A 13,240-nucleotide genomic window follows, 5' to 3' on the forward strand; every position below is an offset into this window, starting at 1 on the left:
CATCCTAACCGGCAAATAACAGTTTCATGTGCCACCCTCCCCAGCCTCTCTTTCCCCAGTGATGAGTAAAGCCACAGCTGTGACCTTTTTCATCTTGGGTAAAGGGAAAAATAAACCAAAGTCCAGAGCATGTGGAGGATTACCTCTAATTATGATACTTTTAATGAAAAAATTAGAAACAATTCATCTGTGGAGAGAACACTAACCAAGGTTGCTGCCATATAGACATGATCTGTCCTTTACTTTCTCTCAAGACTATCATTCAAATGAGGGAAAAGTTCTAAAGAGCAAGAATTAGGGAAGATCCGTGTTTCTCACAAATCAAGCCTCTTGTCTCTCTCAGACTGACAAGCCATGTATGGTACGGAGACTGATCTCTAAAACTGTAGGGTTGTGAAGAAGGCTGTAAATACCTCTCTCAGTTCTGGTAATATTAGAAACCCATTCTAGCTAGACTCAAGAGCTTATTATTATTTATCAAATCCCCTCCATGTATTTATAGTCTTGTAAGTCACAATTACCAATCATTTATTCTAGGTCCACAACTATTTTTTGGCACATTACATGTAAAACTGATACTATTAGTTCATAGATTAAGGTATGACAGTGAACATGAAATATATTCCAACAGACCCTGGAGTTCATTTGTCACATATTTTATGCTACTGTTCTTTTAATGATCCATTTAGCTTTGGTACCATTGTCTTCCGAAGTGTGGTGCCTCTAGCCGACAGCATTACGCTCTGCTGAATTATCTTTTTCTTTCACAGCATAGCATGGTGGAGTACCATCGAGCTGAAGATGGCCTTAAGTTCACCGTCAGAATAATACCGCTTACCAAGCACATCCAGATACATTTCTCAAACCACATGTAATGCTCTGCCTACCACATGCTCATAAAATCATTAACAAGCATCTTTAAAAATGATGAGTTCTACAATACTGAATGTTTGGGGAAGTCACTTGGGTGGACCAGAACAACCGGCAGTAGTAATAATATTTATTATGCGCTTACTCTGTGCGGAGCATGGGACTAAGCACTGGAAAAGTATACAGAGGTGGAAATTGGACACAAGCCTGTTTTAATCCGATACATAATGCATTACAACCTGGAGGCGAGTGGCCACCTGTAAGAGTCTACCAACTCTGTTGTACCCTATTCACCCAAACACTTTGTACAGTGCTCTGTACATAGTAATCACTCATTAAATACCACTGTTTGACTGATTCTCGTAAATCATGAAAAACCATTCCTTTTCAGTCAAACTGGCACTCTGGATTTGACCAAAGCTTACTTAAACACAGGCAGGGACAACCCAAATTGACAGATTTCATACTGGCAAATTATCTTCCTCCATAAAATTTAAAAGGCACTAATTTTACATGGTTCTGAGTTTTATAAACTAAAGGAAATGAGTTAATTCAATAATGCTTTCTACTCTACTCTAAAAGCCTCCTTTCCAGCACAGATTTTTCGAGGTAGTGCGGCGGAAGTTGGAGACTCTAGACTGATATAAACATGCAACACTACGCTAACAATCTCTGCAGTTTCATGCATCCCCACTTAATGGATAAAAATTGAAACTGAAATTATCCAATGGCAGGAGTGGGAAGAGACAGCTCCGTGTTAATAAAGGGGGTCTACACAAGCCACCTTAATGGGTTTTGAGCTCAGATGTCTGACTCCTTCCAGACATGTAACTGTGGAATACAACAGATGTTAAAAGTTTCATACAGGCAGGGCCTTCACTAGACAAAGGAAGGGTTGCAGAAATCAGTTGAATTGGTGAGTAGCAGAAGAGGTAACCCTAACTGAAAAGCACATCAAGGAATTGTCTAGTTTGCCTAATGGCACATTCTGCCTTGTGCCTCCACATTCCTGCTTCCATCACCATTAAGGGAAGAACTGGCCCATCCAAGTGGTTGGGAATCTCCCTTCAGAGCCGGAGCTGGCAAAGTGGGAGACTTCCTTTGGGAAACCTAACTGGAAATTCATTGGTAAATCAACATGGCAACACCAAGAACCAGAGCGGACACTGAGTGGGGAAAATTATGTTCCTGACTTTCCTCTTGTGAACACTGAACATTTCCTAACTGGTCACTTCATCCATCAGGGTTGCTGAAATAAAAAGCAGTGTTTAACTATTACAGGTTAGCCCAGGGGAGATCATTTAACTCCTCTGGCCCCATTAGGAAAATGGGAATGATGCAGCTTGAAATAAAAGTTTTGAAGCCTTTAGGGGAGTAACGCAATGATGTTACTTTAAAAATCTTTTTTAAAAATAGTAAAGACACTGGAGAGGACTGGGCTCTGACACGAGGGTGGCAATCTAACAATGTAAAAGGTCAATGCATAAAGGCCATATACAATTTCCTGAAAGAAGGCTGCTACAGGTGCTACCTTTATGTGTTACCGGGGAGCTTTTAATACCATTTTATTTTGCTTTTGTAATGATGGTATTTGTTATGCACTTACTATATGCGAAGCACTGTTCTAAGCACTGGGAGGGATAGAAGGTGATCAGGTTGTCCCACGTGGGGCTCACAGTCTTAATCCCCATTTTACAGATGAGGGAACTGAGGCCTAGAGAAGTTAAATGACTTGCCCAAAGTCACACAGCTGGCAAGTGGCGGAGCCGAGATTAGAACCCATGACCTCTGACTCCCAATCCCGTGCTCTTTCCACTGAGCCACGCTGCTTTCCCTTCTAAAGAAAGGAGAAATGGAGAAGAAAGCAGGTAGAGAAGCATTCATTCATTCAATTGTATTTATTGAATGCTTACTGTGTTTAGAGCACTGTACTAAGTGCTTGGGAAAGTACAATACAGCAATAAAGAGTGACAATCCCTGCCAACAGTGAGCTCACAGTCTAGAGAAGCAACATGGCCTAGTGGATAGAGCACAGGCCTGGGAGTCAGAAGAATCTGGATTCTAATCCTGGTTCCACCACTTGTCTGCTAGGTGACCTTGGGCAAATCACTTTATTTCTCTGTGCCTCAGTTACCTCATCTGCAAAATGGAGATTAAGACTGTGAGCCCTTTGTGGGACAGAGACTGAGTCCAAACCAAGTATCTTGTATCTACCTCAGTGCTTAGTACAGTGAAACACACTAAATGCTTAACAAATACCACAATTATTATCATCATTATTATCATCTTTTAGACTGTGAGCCCACTGTTGGGTAGGGACTGTCTCTATATGTTGCCAACTTGTACTTCCCAAGCGCTTAGTATGGTGCTCTGCACACAGTAAGCGCTAAATAGGATTGATTGATTGATTGATCATCATCTATCTGTCCTCCCTGCTACCTAGTATCCAAGCAAGCTTGAAGTACAGTGCCTGGCACATGGTAAGCACTTACCAAATACCATAATTATTATTATATAATATTTGTCACCTGTCCTACACAATAGATGTACCCCACAATGTCAATAGATCCCTGGTGGACAAGAGGGTTCCTTTGGGGTTTGGCCGTGCACTTCCTCTGATATACTTTTACTAAGACAAGTCAACACTCATCTGTGCTGGGCAGCAGTGGCATGGGACAGAATAGAGAGCAGAGACTCAGATTTACTGTGAGGAAGGAGGCAATGGTAAACCGCTTCCATATTTCTACCAAGAAAACTCTATGGACACACTACCAGAATGACTGCATACAGAGGTGGGGCGTTCTGGGAGAGATGCATCTATAGCATCGCAAGGGGTCGGACATGACCCCACAGCATAAAACAACAACAACAATAAAAATAGGAGGAGTAATTTCTGATGACTGATTAGTGGGCTAAACTGGAAGCTATAACTTACCCAGATCCATCCACCTCATTGATGGACTATGCCCCAAGCTAATCAGTGTATTTCTTGAGTACTCACTGAATGCAAAGCCCTGTACTAAGTGCTTGGGAGAGTATAACAGAAACAAGATACATGTTCCCTTGCTCTCAAGGAGCCTATACTCAAATGTGGAAGATGTACAAAAATTATTCATAAATGTCAGGAGCAGAAGGAAGGAGGATGAGACAGTAAGTAGAACAAATATGTTGGGATGAAATTGCTAAATGAATGATTGAATAAATATGTATGTACATATTGGCTGAGGATAATAATAATGATGACATTTGTTAAGTACCTACTATGTGCCACACACTGTTTTAAGCGCTGGGGGGATAGAAGGTCATCAGGTTGTTCCACATGGGGCTCACAGTCTTAATCCCCATTTTCCAGATGAGGGAACTGAGGCACAGAGAAGTTAAGTGACTTGCCCAAAGTCACACAGCAGACAAGTGGCGGAGCTGGAAATAGAACCCATGACCTCTGACTCCCAAGCCCGGGCTCTTTCCTCTGAGCCATGCTGCTTCTCATATATCATATGTGAATTAATCAGGAAAGATTTAATGAAGGAGGGTGCATTTTAGATGTGATAAGGAGAGTAGTGGTGGGATGGATTTGGGGGGAACATAGGGAGTTCCAAGGCAGGGGAACAGCGGGAGCTAATTTTTTAAACACAAAAGCTCTAATTTTTTTTCCCTTAATAAACAGACCCATTGGGATCCAGGAATTAAAATAAGCAAATCAAACAATTTAAAACCTTACCCTTTCAAAGCAAGAGCAGAGAATGTTTGGAACTCTTTCTATCACGAAAGACACAGCTTGCTAAAGCTGGCACAAGAGGAATTTGAGTTCTCCTATCTCCTCATGAAAGCCCTGTTTTGTTTTCAAGGATGTGCTCAGAGGCTGGCTTTGGAGGAAGTTCTAGAATTTAAAGGATGAATAAACTGAGCCTTACAGCTCACTTCAAGTGCTTTCACAACTTGGATCATCCAAGCCCATAATGTGTGTGCTACTAAAACGCGCATATAAGTCAGCATTTTACAGAGCAGTCCCAGAGTCCCTGGAGCGATTCACCAACCAGAATTAGAACAGGTTCCCAAGCTGAGTCCTTAAGAAGAAGGGCCAAACTTCAGGTCTCCAAAGGTTGAAGCACTGGAATAACCAAATGATTCCAGAGTCAAACTGATTCAGATGTTTGGGGGATCAAAACACCACAAGGACAAGATACAAAAGATATTACGAAAATGTCCAGCCAAGAGGCAACGATAAAATGTTTTGGTCTTCAAGACAGAGACAATGATACCCATTAGAGTACTGATGGATTAGACTGCAAGCTCTTTGAGGGACATGTCTTTTGCTTCTTTGGGATGTTTCCTAAGCACCGAGTTCAGTGGTCTTCACAGAGTAGATTATTGATACTGACACCATGAATCTACAAATAATTTTGATTCATTATGGACTTAGAAGCGATAGCCAGACGAGAAAGATAAAACACTACAATCACAGTGTCCTTCCCTGAGAATGCATCTGAAATTATTGGGGGAATAGCAGAAACTAGAGTAGCCTATCCTAGGCCTTACAAACTTACTCATACACATCCCCCAATCCTAATTATATGTAAATCAAATATCTTGAGGCAGAAAATCCAGCATTAATATACAAGGGTTGAACATTTTGTACCCCAACACGATTTCAATTTCTGGAACCAAATCTCCTGGTAAACTAGAATCAATTGCCCAGGAAAATCTCACAGTGACTTGACGGGGTAGAGGAATCATATTGACAAATGGGTTATAGGGAAATTAAAGCTCTGGGAACCAAATCAGTGTGCAGAGAATGAGCAATAAAGATTATTTCAAGAGTTCTCAATGCAAGCCCTCAAAGAGTCATCTCTTTACCTACCATGATGAATCCTGTTTAATTGTTACCCCAGATCACTGACAATACTAAAGAGCAGTAGGAACAACCTCCAGTAATATTAAGCATAAGGAGTATATAGTCAAGCCTTGGGCCAAAATCAGGTTTTTCTGACAAATATTTATCTTCAAAACCCCTACTGCTTAAGTGTCCACACATACACTAAACCCTGTTCTTAAAACAAATGGCTTAATATCTGCACTGGGAATGTACACTTGTTAGAGAAAACAGGGGTGGCATTTAGCATTTTGTTTGGTAAGGTCTCATTAGCTAGAAGTTGTTCGTCTACTCAATAAACTTACTCTGGGTGTAGGAGGAGAGCAATAGGTAACTCAGATACTGAGACTATTCTCCTTTACTGGAATATCAATCAATCAATCAATCAATTGCATTTACTGAGAGCTTACTGTGTGCAGAGCTCTGTACTAAGCACTTGGGAAGTACAAGTTGGCAACATATAGAGACACTCCCTACCCAACAGTGGGCTCACAGTCTAGAAGGGGGAGACAGAGAACAAAACCAAACATATTAACAAAATAAAATAAATAGAATAGATATGTACAAGTAAATAGAGTAATAAATATGTACAAACATATATACATATATACAGGTGCTGTGGGGAAGGGAAGGAGGTACGACGGGGGGGATGGAGAGGGGGAACGAAGGGGAAAGGAAGGAGGGGGCTCAGTCTGGGAAGGCCTCCTGGAGGAGGTGAGCTCTCAGTAGGGCCTTGAAGGGAGGAAGAGAGCTAGCTTGGCGGATGGGCAAAGGGAGGGCATTCCAGGCCAGGGGGATGACGTGGGCCGGGGGTCAACGGCGGGACAGGCAAGAATGAGGTACGGTGAGGAGATTAGCGGCAGAGGAGCGGAAGGTGCGGGCTGGGCTGGAGAAGGAGAGAAGGGAGGTGAGGTAGGAGGGGGCGAGGTGATGGAGAGCCTTGAAGCCCAGGGTGAGGAGTTTCTGCCTGATGCACAGATTGATTGTTAGCTACTGGAGATTTTTGAGGAGGGGAGTAACATGCCCAGAGCGTTTCTGGACAAAGACAATCCGGGCAGCAGCATGAAGTATGGATTGGAGTGGGGAGAGACACGAGGATGGGAGATCAGAGAGAAGGCTGATGCAGTAGTCCAGACGGGATAGGATGAGAGCTTGAACGAGCAGGGTAGCAGTGTGGATGGAGAGGAAAGGGCGGATCTTGGCAATGTTGCGGAGCTGAGACCGGCAGGTTTTGGTGATGGCTTGGATGTGAGGGGTGAACGAGAGAGCGGAGTCGAGGATGACACCAAGGTTGTGGGCTTGTGAGATGGGAAGGATGGTAGCACCATCAACAATGATGGGAAAGTCAGGGAGAGGGCAGGGTTTGGGAGGGAAGACAAGGAGTTCAGTCTTGGACATGTTGAGTTTTAGGTGGCGGGCAGACATCCAGATGGAGATGTCCTGAAGCCAGGAGGAGATGCGAGCCTGGAGGGAGGGGGAGAGAGCAGGGGCAGAGATGTAGATTTGGGTGTCATCAGCGTAGAGATGATAGTTGAAGCGAATGAGGTCACCAAGGGAGAGAGTGTAGATTGAGAACAGAAGGGGACCAAGAACTGAACCTTGGGGAACCCCCACAGTAAGGGGATTGGAGGGGGAGGAGGAGCCTGCAAAAGAGACTGAGAATGAATGACTGGAGAGATAAGAGGAGAACCAGGCAGACGGAGTCTGTGAAGCCAAGGTTGGATAGCGTGTTGAGGAGAATGGGGTAGTCCACAGTGTCGAAGGCAGCTAAAAATATGGAACGCTTCACGAATTTGTGTGCCATCCTTGCGCAGGGGCCATGCCAATCTTCTCTGTATCGTTCCAATTTTAGTATATGTGCTGCTGAAGTGAGCGAATATAATTTTGAGCTGTCAGGACTAAAGCTGTACATGTGCCTATAAGAAGATATACCTGGCTGCTGTGCTGTAACCATCCCTCTAATAACCTGTCAACCAAAAGAGACAGATTACAAACAGCCTGATAATGAAAAAAAACTTGTCTTGCAAGTCCAGTTGAAATTCATTTTTTCTCCCTCATTATTGTCATTGCCATAATCTTGAAATGTAAAGTAATGTTTTTTCCAAGAGAGAGAAATTAATGTGTTATTACTATATAAAAATATCCAAAGGATTGAATACTAACTTTAAAATTGGTCAAAACAATTTTTACGCAGCATTCTACGGAGTGATTCTCAATAGAGTTGACTCAAAGATTCAGAGATGGACAATCTTGTTACAAATAACCCATACTTCTTTAATCTACAGCTCTTCCTCCCTCTTTCTGACACCCAGACTCAGCTCTAGGACATCCAGAGGGAAAACAGCAGGGGAAAGGTGATGAACTGAAGCTCATTCTGATTAATTGAGACCCATGCAAGTATGAGACATGTGAGGTGGTTTTAGATGATCTGTGTTCCTGAGTTATTTGTGGTTTATCGCCTCTGTTATCCTGACAGAGTTAGCGAGTTTACCCTCGGCAGGTGGAAAAATGGAACAAACAGAGCACTGGTGAGCAGCACCTGTTATATCTAGGTAATACCATACCAGACAAAAAACGTTATTAAACAAATCAAAGAAAACCCAAAACAAATTCAGTTTAATATTCAAAAAATCTCTGAAGGGGCAAAATACTTCAGACTGAAATGTAACAAGGGCATCGTTTGAAGAACAAGCCAATCAACTGGATATCAATGACGTAGTGAATTTGCATCTTGAATTCAAACTGTAATACATACCATGTGGCAAGAAATGAAATACCTCATATCAATATGGAAGTCATAGAGATGCACAATAGATTTTGATGCAACACTAAATTAAATATCCATTCACAAAAACCTTCAAAAAAATCCAAACTGATTCATGACTGCCACTGATAAACCAATCAGCAAGAATCCAAACAGACTGGAAAGAGGATGCAAAATGTTCAAAAGAAAACACTCATGAGCAGGGATACTCTGGATACTCTACTGGTTTAATAAGCACAGCTGCATGGAGCCCAAGCCTCCTCCTCTGAGACTGACTCCAAGATGTCAACCTTCAGGGGCAGCTCTGCCCATGGTCCAAGAGCCAAATGATTCCATCCCTGTTTGACTCATCATAAAAAGAGGCAGAAAGGGAGTAAACTAGCATTGTGAACCTCAATCAGAAAAAAAAAACTGCACAGTCAAACCTTGTACAAAAGAGCATCTGTGGTCCTGAGCTCTTTTTTGGTCCCAGAATGATATTAAAGTTTTCCATAGAAACAAAGGTTTTCCATGTGGATTATCAGGGGCTTTTATGGAAAGACAATTTAATACAAATTCAGCTTTCTTCATCAAAGCAGAATTGGGCTGTGAATCATTAAAGGTGAAGAACATTAAGGGTACAAAGCTAGAAAACTAAGTCTCACCTTAAACACTGATGACTTAAAGGCATAGAGGTCATTGTCTGATAGCCCCAATATGTTCCTCACAAGCAGGGCCAATGATTCCTGCTCTGAAAAGCCAGTGGTTTGACAAACAAACCAGGTAGCAAAAAGTTAAGTCCTAAATCTTGCAGACTCAGCCAAGATGAGATCAAAGTCACAGGGCACCTGGGGAAATCCTGGAGAGAGAAAAACCTGCAGCTATAGAAAGCCTTCACAGCCTACTCCTATTATTATTACTGTGATTATTATTATTATTGTTTACTCCTAGTCTATTCATGAGAAAAGGCAAAGGAACTGCAGCAACGAAAGTGGGGGTGAGAGGAGGAGAGCAGAAGAGGGTGAAAAGGCAGCCATTTCTCAACAGAAACCATCCCAAAGGAGGGGGCCCTTAGAATCAAATTCAGCCCCTGCCTCTCTTCCTCCTCCCCCAACCCTCTAGAACACCTCCTTGGTGTCTCTTCTCAATTTCAGTTCAGGCTCCTCTATCTTTTATTTCTTTTTCAAGACATATTTAGAGATGAAACCATTCATAACTGCCTATCCTCAGACAGTTTGTGGCAGCATAATTGACAACAAGCCTGCTGCAAAAAAAAAAATGAAAATTCTGTTTTAATAACCTTAGCCTAAACTACAGTCTGTTGTATGCCTCAAAGGGTTTCAATAAAAAGTCAACCTGTAGAGACATATTTTCTTGGCTTAAACAACAATCCAAAGCATATAAATGTAGTCCAACTATAATGACATATTTATAGACCAATAAAGCTTACACTGAAGCTTTCATACTTCACTTAAAGCGACTCTGTAAGAAGCAATGGTATATAAAATAATTTGACTTTTTTCAAACTATAGCCCAAGGAATACACAAGTGCAAGTTTGCCATGTTTACACTGCAAAGCTGCTAAAATTTTGTAAAATGAAATAATTCCTCATTCAACTATTTTCAACTTCTTTACCAAATATGGGTATCAAGTCCACTTTATTACAAAAGCTAAGTAATTCTAAAGACAAAAATAAATAACTGGAGGCCCGTGTAGTGAGTGATTTAATCAGCCCAATTCTTCTGGAAAAACAGGTTCTTATGTTCATTATGTTTATGAATAATACATTCCTCAACCATTCTATTTTTACATATTGTTACTTCACTTTATTTTTTTAATCAACCTTTAAATGGAACAGTCAGAAAAAACCTCCACAAAAGTCAAGGCAAAATATGTTATGGTTTCATGCTGAAAACTGAAATATTTTTGAAAAGGAGGAAAGAGGAGGAGGAAAGAAGGAAAAGAAAGGCTTTTATGTGGGTTTCTTTTTCTTCCATTTTTGAGGTCTTTAAGTCAGTATTTTGTGAGAAACCCTAAACAGGACTCTAGCTACTCTGAAATCAAAGTCTACATTTACTGGGCTACAGACATGACACAGAAGCAGAGTGGCAAGAGATATATCAAAAAGAAAAACATATTCTTGATGAGCTGAATAAACTTACTGGGACTAATCTCCAGCCACTGACCAAAAACCATTTTTGATCCTTTAAGAATATATAAAGTTCAAAAATACTAACAGGACAAATGGGCTAACTTGGTTCTTATTTTCCTTCTTACCTAACTTGTACATCTTGGGAATATGAATTGATAGTGAAATAGTTCTCAAAAGTTATTCCAATAACCATTTGAATGAGTAATTTTCTTTACATTGCTGGACCTCTCCCCCTCCTAGACTGTGAGCCCACTGTTGGGTAGGGACCGTCTCTATAGGTTGCCAACTTGTACTTTCCAAGCGCTTAGTACAGTGCTCTGCACACAGTAAGCGCTCAATAAATACGACTGAAAGAATGAATGAATGAATGATTGTTTACTGATTCAACTCTTCAAATGTATCAGGAATATGACCTATGTTAAGATATGTTGATATCATGGCACAATAGAAAATAAGTGGAAAACTGATGTTAGTACAATAATAACAATTGAAAGAAGGACTCTTCTTTCTATTGGAAATGATTCACTGCATCACCAGACTTTGAATTTTATACAATTTATAGGCTCAGTTCTGGGTCCCCTTCTATTCCCCACCTACACCCCCTCCCTCTCAGTATATTTGTACATATTTATTACTCTACTTATTTTATTAATTATGTGTAAATATATATAATTCTATTTATCTATTTTGATGATAGACACCTGTCTACTTGTTTGGTTTTGTTGTCTGTCTCCCCTTCTAGACTGTGAGCCCATTGTTGGGTACGGACTGTCTCTATTGCCAAATTGTACTTTCCAAGCACTTAGTACAGTGCTCTGCACACAGTAAGCACTCTCTGCACAAAGTAAGCGCTCAATAAATACAACTGAACGAATAAATACGATTGAAAGAACGAATGAATACATGGACAAATAATGCCTAAAGAGAATACTAATCTAATAACTCTGGTTATTTTTGGAGGAATGGCTGTCATTTCAACCAGGGCTGACATTGCAAACTGCCATTTTGGGCAATTCTTTTTACCCTTGGCAGGGTATTAATTGGTTGACAGATACTATTTATGAGAACCTCCTGTTACTATTCAGAGAGAGGCAGGAAGTGACACAAACTAGGATTAAAGAGAATTTGTACTACCCAAGATCTGGGTTTCTAGGTTCCTTAATTAGACTTTTATGCTTAAAAAAAGTCTCTAAAGACCAATTTGTTTTTAAACACATGATGAAATGACTAATTAAAAGAAAAGCACAGTAGAGTTTTCCTTTATCCACGGAAAGGTGAGAACTTTCCATTTTTGTTCAATTCCACCAAAAAAAAAAGGGTCTTAAGCAATCAGACAGTTCATCTCCCTTTCTTTGGCAAGAACAACGGTGAGTTGGAATGGTTCAGATGAAGGAAAAACCTAATAAGTGTGTGAACTTCCATGAACAATGCAGTTCTGGAAGAGATCTCAGTATGGCCAGGAGAAAGGTAGATAAGAAAAGCATTGTGTGGAAATAAAAGACCAGACAACAAACATTTTGAATTTGCAGACAGAGGAGGGAAGGTGGTGGGTAAAGGTGTTATATAGTCGCTGGGAATAGGACTGGGTCATAGTTAGGGACACCACTATTCCTCTAATATAAATACTGCCTCTCCAGGGTTGTAAACCACAAAGCCATCAGATAATGAAAACTCATTACATTAAGGAAAAGTTTTTGTTTCTCTTTCCACACATTACAACACAATGTGCATTCCAATGGCAAAAGCTGTTTGTTTCAAACTCCCCATTGCAAATACCAGAATCTGAAAGGCTCTAATCCTAACCTTAAAGGGAAATTCTTTCTTTAAAAAAAAGTATTATTCATTTGAGGCATTCTGCTTGCCATCCACTAGAAGATAATAGGCCTAAGTGGGCCTACAGGCCTAAGTCATTCCTTCTTTCGCTCTCACTAGAAGTGCAGACATCCTTCAGTATCTTCTGGAACAACAAAGGGTCAAAATTCTTCCCCCAAAAGAGTTATTTTGGTTTCCATCTTCTGAAATTAATTTCAAAAGGAGAGATGATAGAATAGTATTTTTCAGAATCATTCATGAATAATGCTTTAAAGGGAAGATTAACATGTAAAGAAGGCATTTTAAAAAAACGAATATTGCATGAAGGCCAAAATATGGCTTTACGGATAAATGTATTTGTCAGTTTTGTCTTGTTTCAGCACATAGCACCATCTAAACATCCTCCTGCTCACACAGGTTTCCTGTTGCACTGTTCGTTAATAATATATTCCACCTCAAGGACTAGCTATATAAAAAGAGTGGTAGGAAAAACAGTAGACTTTGGGAGGGCAACTGAATTCAGGCATTAAAAGCACAATATGATATACACGTTTTCTGTGGGGGATCACACGTGTTAAGCATAATAATACAGTTCTGGTGACATTTCCTGAATAACACTCTAGTCAAATATCCAACAACCCATGGAAAATTATGAATGCAGAGCCTCAACTTAAAAAACAAATCTGGCTATTGGGTAAACAAAACCAGTTTTGTAAATTTCCACAAAAGTGTTGTGTTTACATGTTTGCAAGTGGGTGTGTTCAGGAGAGATATGTCTCTGAAAACACA

General features: G+C 40.6%; 1 protein-coding gene and 1 non-coding gene across 4 annotated transcripts in view; both read right to left on the reverse strand.

The window, feature by feature from the left end:
* Nucleotides 1–13,240, reverse strand: part of ARID5B (AT-rich interaction domain 5B) — a 171,582-nt gene that overhangs the window by 137,219 nt on the left and 21,123 nt on the right. The window lies entirely within an intron of this gene.
* Nucleotides 7,513–7,619, reverse strand: LOC119926314. The gene has a single exon (XR_005450201.1). It is a non-coding gene; the product is annotated as a U6 spliceosomal RNA (small nuclear RNA).

Source organism: Tachyglossus aculeatus, chromosome 3, assembly GCF_015852505.1.
Source record: "Tachyglossus aculeatus isolate mTacAcu1 chromosome 3, mTacAcu1.pri, whole genome shotgun sequence".
NCBI classification, from domain to species: Eukaryota; Metazoa; Chordata; class Mammalia; order Monotremata; family Tachyglossidae; genus Tachyglossus; species Tachyglossus aculeatus.